At 38.9% G+C, this 8,709-nt stretch overlaps 1 long non-coding RNA gene across 1 annotated transcript; it reads right to left on the bottom strand.

Annotated features, from left to right (window-relative positions):
- Positions 1 to 1,828: 1,828 nt before the first annotated feature.
- On the bottom strand, positions 1,829 to 4,279 carry LOC103481436 (uncharacterized). Its single transcript, XR_536293.2, has 3 exons — positions 4,203 to 4,279; positions 2,100 to 2,126; positions 1,829 to 2,009 (listed from the first exon to the last, which is right to left on the bottom strand). It is a non-coding gene; the product is annotated as an uncharacterized LOC103481436 (long non-coding RNA).
- Positions 4,280 to 8,709: the final 4,430 nt, after the last annotated feature.

Genomic DNA, 8,709 nt, shown 5'->3' with positions numbered 1-8,709 from the left:
TTAACCAGAAGTAAAAAAACATTTTGGTAGTTCCTTTCCAATGATATTCTTCCAGTAGTACCAAGTGACCATTACCCGTAGTCACCACAATTCATAAATAATAATCGATCACACAAAGAGAGTAACTAGATGTCTCAACAGTACGTAATTTAATTGTCAATCAGYATCTTCAACAATCAGCACAGGTCTTTACTTCCTGTTTTGTTTTTCTCTTCATGTTCAATCTGGTACATTGGGATGAATTTCCAAATGGTCTCTCTTCCGTGATGATGTCACTGTTGCCATGGTTTCGTCGGTAATGAGCTGAAGCAGCTGCTGTGACACCTGGAGGCTACAATGAATCCAAAATGATCGTTTAACAAACCCTAATTGTATCACTGGTGYATTTAATTTGATAAAACATTGTGATGCACAGATTGGTCACGTAGGGTCTGTGWAAGTGGACTAATGTAATCAATTTAGAAAACCCATGTTAACAYTACGCTTTTGGTTTGYGGTAAGTAAAGGTTTTGTTGGTTATAGGTATCTGTTCCCTAAGCCTGTTTTATTCCAGAMTCCATGTACAACATGGTAAACCGGTCCAATAAAGGGAACATGACAACTTTTTGCTTTTCAGCTGTGTTCAGACCTGCAGTTCATTATAGCTCTCTGCTCTCGTTCCCTAAATCAAAAAGCAGGTGAAAGAATATGAAAGAAAGAAAATGAAACGGAGAAAGATGTAGAAAATACCTGAAGAGTGATGTGGTACCTAGTGACAAACTCCAAAAATCAATGGTTAACACAACAGGCTAGTAATAATAAAAATGTCTCCAGCTGGAATTTGGGTCCATTAACACAAAGTCGGGTTGAAGAAGGAGTCCTTTCAAGTCTTTTTGTCTCTTACATGATAAACCTGCCTTGCTGTCTTGCAGTGAACTAACTTCCTGTTTGAGCTATGAGACATGAAACAACCGTTCATTAAAATGTCCAATTCTTTAATAATCCTAGACTTGTAAAGTTGGCATTTGTGCTTAATGAGAGGCCTCAGGAGGCTCCAGAGGTTTTATTTTTGACAGAAAATTAGGTACAACAACTGGCATTCTGAAACCAACCTAGGAGGCAGAGGTTGCAGATTAAYGCGGTTTCTTCGAAGGTGATTAGGAAGGATCTTGGCACCTGTTGCAGGAGGAGTAACGCCATGCTCACAGGAGAAGGTGAGCATGCCCACAGCGGCAGGAAGCAGCGAGCGACTGAACTGATGCAGGCATCTCTGTCAGTTTTCCAGGGTGCAGCAGTGGAGTGAGAGCGTCAGGGGGCAGCAAGGGGGATGAGTGAGAGGAAGGACACCCAGGTAGGTGTTTCAGAGGAAGCAGCCGGAGGAGCCTCATGAATGTCGACCTTTCCTCAGCTTTTCAGAAATGCACATAAAGGCAGAAGAAGATWGAATCTGAAATAGCAACATCCAGCAGAGCCCAAAAAGTCCAACAGATGAATTTGTCAGCCCCATCAACTCAGTCCATTGACCCGTCTGACTCAGGACAAGCCNGCAGCTCTTTTATTGTTCTGACTTCTACCAAGTGTTGGATTAATAAAATCAAGATTCCAGTCATTCACTAAATTCCATCATCATGTAATACTATGTTATCTGCAGCCATTTAATAATTGTGTTTTTTTTTTTTATTTACAATGTTTTTCCTCTTGGATTCAAGTTAGTTTGACTTTATTCGACTCAAACAACTATATTCATCATTTGAATGTTRCATTTACTCAGATTGATACTATGTGTGATTACATTTCAACAACCAATAGTAAAATTACCAAGAGAATGTTGCCTGATTGCTTACATGGTATGTTTTTCATGGCGGCCTCCACATCTGAACCAACACGGGAGACGATGGGACAGAAAACAATGATGCATTTTCCATCCTGGTTGGTTCCCTCCAACTTCACCTTCCATTTCACTTGGTTCATCAGAGCTACATCGGCGCCATAGGTTAACCCTGTGGTGACTGTCTGAACTTTGACAGACGCTGATGAACAAAATACAAAGCAGAAAAAATATGAACAGATAACAAATTGGAGAAAGATCCTTATTTACATGAGCTGAGATGATCACTCACTTGGAAAACAAGGCATCTTGTGGCTTCCTTCAAAAAGAGACAAAAGAACAACATTAACAGATCCATCCATCAAGGATGCAAAGCCTTTAAAATATTTTAAATATACCGTGCAACAATGTACATGTCCTACTTGGTATTTGCTTCTTGGTGAAGAGAAATTGAGATTAAAAACCAAAGGTTTTAACGCAATCTAAAAAGTTAAATTCTATTGAGATCATTTTAGTACAACAAACTTTTTTATTTTCAGTAATCTGAGTTACAATAACTTTCTTGATGTTTTACAGGTGCGCATTATGCTCAAGGTGATGTATTTCAAGTTGACTATTTTGATGACTATGGCTTACAGATTATGAAATCCCTAGTGATTCTTCCATTCAGCTCCTTCAGACTAGCCAGCAGCAATTAGCAAACACCTGGTAGAACCACGCATCTGCTGAGCTCATTACAGGAGATACTTCTCAGTGAAAAGCAGGTAAAAATGTTGTTAAAGGGTTAATAGAGGAGCCATGTGGTGATGATTTCCCAAAGGCGGAGTTTCAGAAATAGGAATCTCTTAAAGTGACCAAGGCCCAATTTCATGGTGTTAAATTACAAAGTAAAATGTCTTTTTAGTCAAATTTGATATATATCTGGAAAACATGTTGTGTTGTCTCTTTAAGGAGGATGGAAGGCTGAGCCTTATTTGAATAACCTTTTTGTTTTTTAAACCTTTCACTCAAAATTTCATTAASAGACTTTAATACACCACTCTCTAAACAAGCAGATTATTTAATAATGACCTTTCATGAGCCAGTCACTTTGTTCTGAACAATCCAGTAACAACAATAAAATAGTTAAAAAACTCAATTGTTACCTTTTGTGTGTTACTGCTGCTGCTGCTGAGGCTGACAGAGTGAGAAAAGCTGCTGGATGAACGGGTTACATCCAGAAAACATTTTCACTTTCACTTGTGCTTGGCAATGAGCCCAATATCTTTTATCAGGGCGTTTCCTGCAAAACAGGAAAGTCTTTTAACCGTCTGCAATGACCACAAGGGTTCTGCTGGGAAGAATATAGAAGGAGCAATAGCAATGTAAAAGTATTTATCAAGAAAATGAATTGGTGCTATTAAATGGATTGTCTCAAAGCATTGGATGCGCTCTCTATGGAGAAGAATCTTGTCAAAATCATCCCTGACTTCGACCACAGAGTCAGTGAGAAATATGCTTCTCTATGAGATAGCAGGCCAAAAATTTTGTACAAAAAGTAGAACACTACATAACATCATGATGTTGTTTTTATTTTTGGTCATGTAAATAAATACATTGGTGTGAAATCTTAGTTTATGTCTTGATAGATGTCTATTTTGGAGTTTGTAGCGCCCCCTGGAGAACACTCCACTGGCTGCCACTGACTGCTGCCTCAACACAGAAAAATGGGGAAAGGAAATAGGTTTTAACAATCCAGACTTCTTATAAAACATGTGAGATTTTAAAGGTGAAAGAAAACCGGAAAACACTTAAAAGAAAACAGTTGAAGGAGTCCCTGAAGTCTACTTCAACTAACAGTTGATTCTGTCTGTCTTTTAGAGGTTCCGGTCAGCAGGTCATGTGACAGAAGGTTGTCACTGTTTGTAGTTGTTGTTGGTGGTACAGCTTGGCTGAAATATGTGGAATTAAGGGCCAAACGTATGTCAATGGCGTAACGTCTGGCTCCGACATGCGGCCAAAGCCACACCTTCTCTTTGTTCTTTAATGCAAGTGAGACCAACTTGTTACTTGTGTTCTGACACAAAATCATCTTGATTCAGGGGGTCAGAGGTGGAGCTTTCCAAGAAAAAAAAAGTGACTTTCTGCTCTCAGGGGCTGAAGCTTAGATGACATCAGCATATGACCACATAACATCNAACATGTTGTGTTGTCTCTTTAAGGAGGATGGAAGGCTGAGCCTTATTTGAATAACCTTTTTGTTTTTTAAACCTTTCACTCAAAATTTCATTAAGAGACTTTAATACACCACTCTCTAAACAAGCAGATTATTTAATAATGACCTTTCATGAGCCAGTCACTTTGTACTGAACCATCCAGTAACAACAATAAAATAGTTAAAAAGCTCAATTGTTACCTTTTGTGTGTTACTGCTGCTTCTGCTGCTGCTGCTGCTGAGGCTGACACAGTGAGAAAAGCTGCTGGATGAACGCGTTACATCCAGAAAACATTTTCACTTTCACTTGTGCTTGGCAATGAGCCCAATATCTTTTATCAGGGCGTTTCCTGCACAACAGGAGAGTCTTTTAACCGTCTGCAACGAACACAAGCGTTCTAAGGAGGAATACAAAAGGAGCAATAGCAATGTAAAAGTATTTATCAAGAAAAATGAATTGGTGCTATTAAATGGATTGTCTCAAAGCATTGGACGCGCTCTCTATGGAGAAAAATCTTGTCAAAATCATCCCTGACTTTCACCACAGAGTCAGTGAGAAATTTGCTTCTCTATAAGATAGCAGGCCAAAAATTTTGTACAAAAAGTAGAACACTACATAACATCATGATGTTGTTTTTATTTTTGGTCATGTAAATACATTGGTGTGAAATCTTAGCTTATGCCTTGATAGATGTCTATTTTGGAGTTTGTAGTGCCCCCTGGAGAACACTCCACTGGCTGCCACTGATTGCTATCTCAACACAGAAAAATGGGAAAAAGAAATAGGTTTTAACAATCCAGACTTCTTATAAAACATGTGGGATTTTAAAGGCAAAAGAAAAGCGGAAAACACTTAAAAGAAAACATTTGAAGGAGTCCCTCAAGTCTACTTCAACTAACAGTTGATTCTGTCTGTCTTTTAGAGGTTCCGGTCAGCAGGTCATGTGACAGAAGGTTGTCACTGTTTGTAGTTGTTTTCCTAACAAAGAGAAAAGAGGCTTGGCTGAGCTGTAGCTGTAAAGATTTGGAGTGTTATGCACAGAGGATTCTGTGGAGTTGAGCACAGGTGACCTTGCCATTTGCCTGTTGTAAAAAAAAAAAAAACGGCTTTGATCCTGATAAGGAAAGTAAAACTGAGATAGTCTGGAGAATCAGTGACCTCTCTGCTGTTTTATGACACTGTAAAGGTGCATATGAGAGCAGCTCACCATTCATATGATGGTGGCTTTGATCCAAAATGGCCGACTTCCTGTGGTGTTTACACTATGGCTCTAAGAGACTTTTTTGTTGGTCCTCACAAGGTACTCATGTGTACCATATTTTATGATTGTCAATTAAAGCATGGCCTGGGGATCACTTTGAAAATATTGTAGGGGGCGCTGTGGAGGAATTAGGCCACGCCCACCAAATATTGGACTGGGTTCCTATTCGGGAGTGGATTAGGGTTGATCACAGTGCGGGTGGTACAGCTTGGCTGAAATATGTGGAATTAAGGGCCAAACGTATGTCAACGGCGTAACGTCTGGCCCCGACATGCGGCCAAAGCCACACCTTCTCTTTGTACTTTAATGCAAGTGAGACCAACTTGTTACTTGTGTTCTGACACAAAATCATCTTGATTCAGGGGTCAGAGGTGGAGCTTTCCAAGAAAAAAAAAGTGACTTTCTGCTCTCAGGGGCTGAAGCTTAGATGACATCAGCATATGACCACATAACATCNAGGTACTTACTACACTCGTTATTGTAAAGCAATATATTTTGACTAAAGTTTGTTTTTTGTGAAAAAATGTCTCTGTGTGCAAAGTAAATTAATGTAAGCATGCAAAATAAAAACTAGAATGTTTGGAAACACTGCTTTGAAAAATCATTGCTCTGCACTTCAGAAATAAAAAATTATATAAATAATTTTCATACAGGAAGTGACATTCACATTCACATCTCTAAATATATTGTCTGYTTTTATTCTATTTTAGCGTGAAAATGAGTCAAACATTACTATTGTTTTGTATGTGTTCAAAAAAGTTATATTCGCTGAACCCAAAAMCCCCACAGTTCTCTATTTTACCATCAGGACATAAAATTGATTTAAAAATKTGCAGAATCAACAGATTTAGGATTTATTTTTCTACCTACTGTTGCTGTCCTTTCAGATACTTCTGTTTTTTTTGTATGTCTACACTGTGGTGTTTTGTTCAAATCATATTTAATCAATCAAGTTTCAATTAAGTTTATTTGTATAAAACATTTCAGCAACAAGGCAAAGTGCTTTACATCATGAAAGCATAAAAATATCAGCCACCAATTATAAAACCAATAACAAACACTGCTTTTTGTCAAGTGCCATCATCAAAATTGACTGTATTTATAGTTGTTCAATACTTTTATGACATTTTGTCTTTTCATTTTTCTCTTCTCTCAGGTACGTATCCATTTAATGCTGTTTATAAAGCAGTAATGTTGGAAACCACCTTTAAAATGATTCGTTTTCATACTGAAMAGTTTTGATGATATGGATTGGTGAAGAGCAGCCACCAGGGGGAGCTGCAGTACCCTCCTCACCACTTCCTGGTTCACTRCTGTTTAGCTTCAGAGCCTAGCAGCCAGACTTGATGCTGGAATCTAGTGCATCGTGTATGAAGTTGACAACATAATATTGTATACTTCAATCTGTCACTAGGCATCAAAAATCTGTTTTTTAGCTTCTTTCTGCATTCTGTGTCTCAGTTTCCACTGCTGAGTGTGAAGCTCATTCTCCAGTTAGGTAAAGGGTTTGCATCTACATTTGTGATTTCACTTTGGATGGGCACAGCTGTGCTTTAGTGCATTTTAAAGATTAAACAGATAGCTGTGTGTAAAAAAAAACTACAATGGATTGAATGTGACATGCCCTGTGTATGGACATGAAGAAAGACGTTAGAAGCTGAGAAATGCACCAATGTCAACACCATCAGTAGTAGTTAGTCAAAAAACAATGAACCACAAATGACCTACTTGTCTTTTTCCTGCTTTACCATCACTAACAACCAACAACGTATTTTAAATGTTCACTTTTAAAGAGACTCTTACAGATGTTATCCAACCGTTTGGTTTTTTTGTCACTAGCAAATTCATCCTCACAATAAAAAAGGATGAATTTCTACCTTTGGATTACTTAACATTGACATTTTTAAAAAGGTCAAATTTATTGCCTCATCYTTTAATGGTGTCAATATACTGTTAGCCTTGTAGCATAGCTGCCTAAGTCATATTTTAACATTGCCAGAAAACAAGAAAAGTCATTAAAGGGAAGACTTTGGCAAATAAGGATTTTGGACTGTAACAAATGTTCTGATAGGCTGACGACAGGCAATTAGGCAGAGTGATGTAGCAGTGTAATGAGATCAATATCATGCAGTTATCTCAATTTGGTCAAAAWGTGATTTAGGCAGTCATGCTATGTGGTTTATGGTCCCCGATCGACATGGCAAATAACACAAATCTGAAAGAATAAAAATGTTTCTGTGTCCAATTTGTCTTTGACTGTAGATGATCATAGARACATATGAGAAACGCTGGAACCTGCCAAAGAGCCAGACTGCCTCAACCAAGTTGCTAGTTTGTCATTTTGTGAAGTTATAACAAGCTATKGAGTACATAAAAAGTCRATTTTGCATAATACAATTGCAAATCCACTTGCTGCACTACCCGTCCTAGGAGTCATAATGTTACACCTGATTGATTAAATCTTTAGAAAGTTCAATGTTTGGTAACAATCTGGCAGAAAATGAGTGTGTGTGAAAAGAAAGAATTGTCTTTTTCTGAAAATGGCTACAGAAACGATGCCAGTCAACCGTCAAAAACCAACAATGCACAATTTCTCCAACAACTGCTCTGCTTATTTGTTCTGCTTCCCAGGTGCTTTAAACAGTCTGAAATTTTTTCCAAACCAGCAAGTCGCTTTTCCTGATAGTACACGGTAAAGAGAGAAAAAAAAGAAAAGGAAGGAAGAAAGAAACGCCTCGGCTCAGGAGATATTTCTTTGGCACGCAAGTGTGAGAAATGATGAGAAGAAAGGAGCATTGATCAGAACCTCTCCACCCATTTTCTGTGGCTCGGCGGCTCCCTCCTGTTTCCCACAGGCGCTTTGCGCGGCTCGATCGTATCTGTTGTGRCATTAGGCTGAGAGGACGGCTTCATTTTTATCAGCGGAGGATGCAGGCATTTTGTGAGGTCAYGGCACTGTCGAGTTGGTAAACACATCCATCAGACGCTGAGATGTGAACCCACAGTCACAGTCTCTCTGCTCTGCCTGGCGCTCAGGAGTCACTGCTTTCACCTCGTCCTCTCASCGTGACAGGAGATGCAGGAAGTGGCGGCCGCTGCGCCGTCATGTGTGTCGCACTTAATTGCACTTTTACTGATGGTTAATGAAAACGTCAACTGCTTGAATTACCCTTAATTACCTGAAATGAAGGTTGTCACTAAGCCAACAGTGTCCCATGTTTTTGGTGTTTTCTGAACACATTGTTACTCAGTTAACTCTCATGTATGGTGGCCCTGAAGTGCAAACAATGTCAACAAATCACTTATCTGACCTCTGCCGTCCTGCTCTGTTCCGCTCGATTCAAATCTCGCTTACAGTTCAGTCTGGGTTTTTCTCCTGTTTACTAAGATATTTATCAGCTAACAGAAGGAGAATGTGAACAATGACGTCGATATTCATGTATTTT

This window comes from Poecilia reticulata, linkage group LG2 (assembly GCF_000633615.1).
Source record: "Poecilia reticulata strain Guanapo linkage group LG2, Guppy_female_1.0+MT, whole genome shotgun sequence".
Classification (NCBI taxonomy): Eukaryota; Metazoa; Chordata; class Actinopteri; order Cyprinodontiformes; family Poeciliidae; genus Poecilia; species Poecilia reticulata.
The sequence above is the reverse complement of the archived record's forward strand: the minus strand, read 5'-3'. Positions and strand labels throughout refer to the sequence as shown.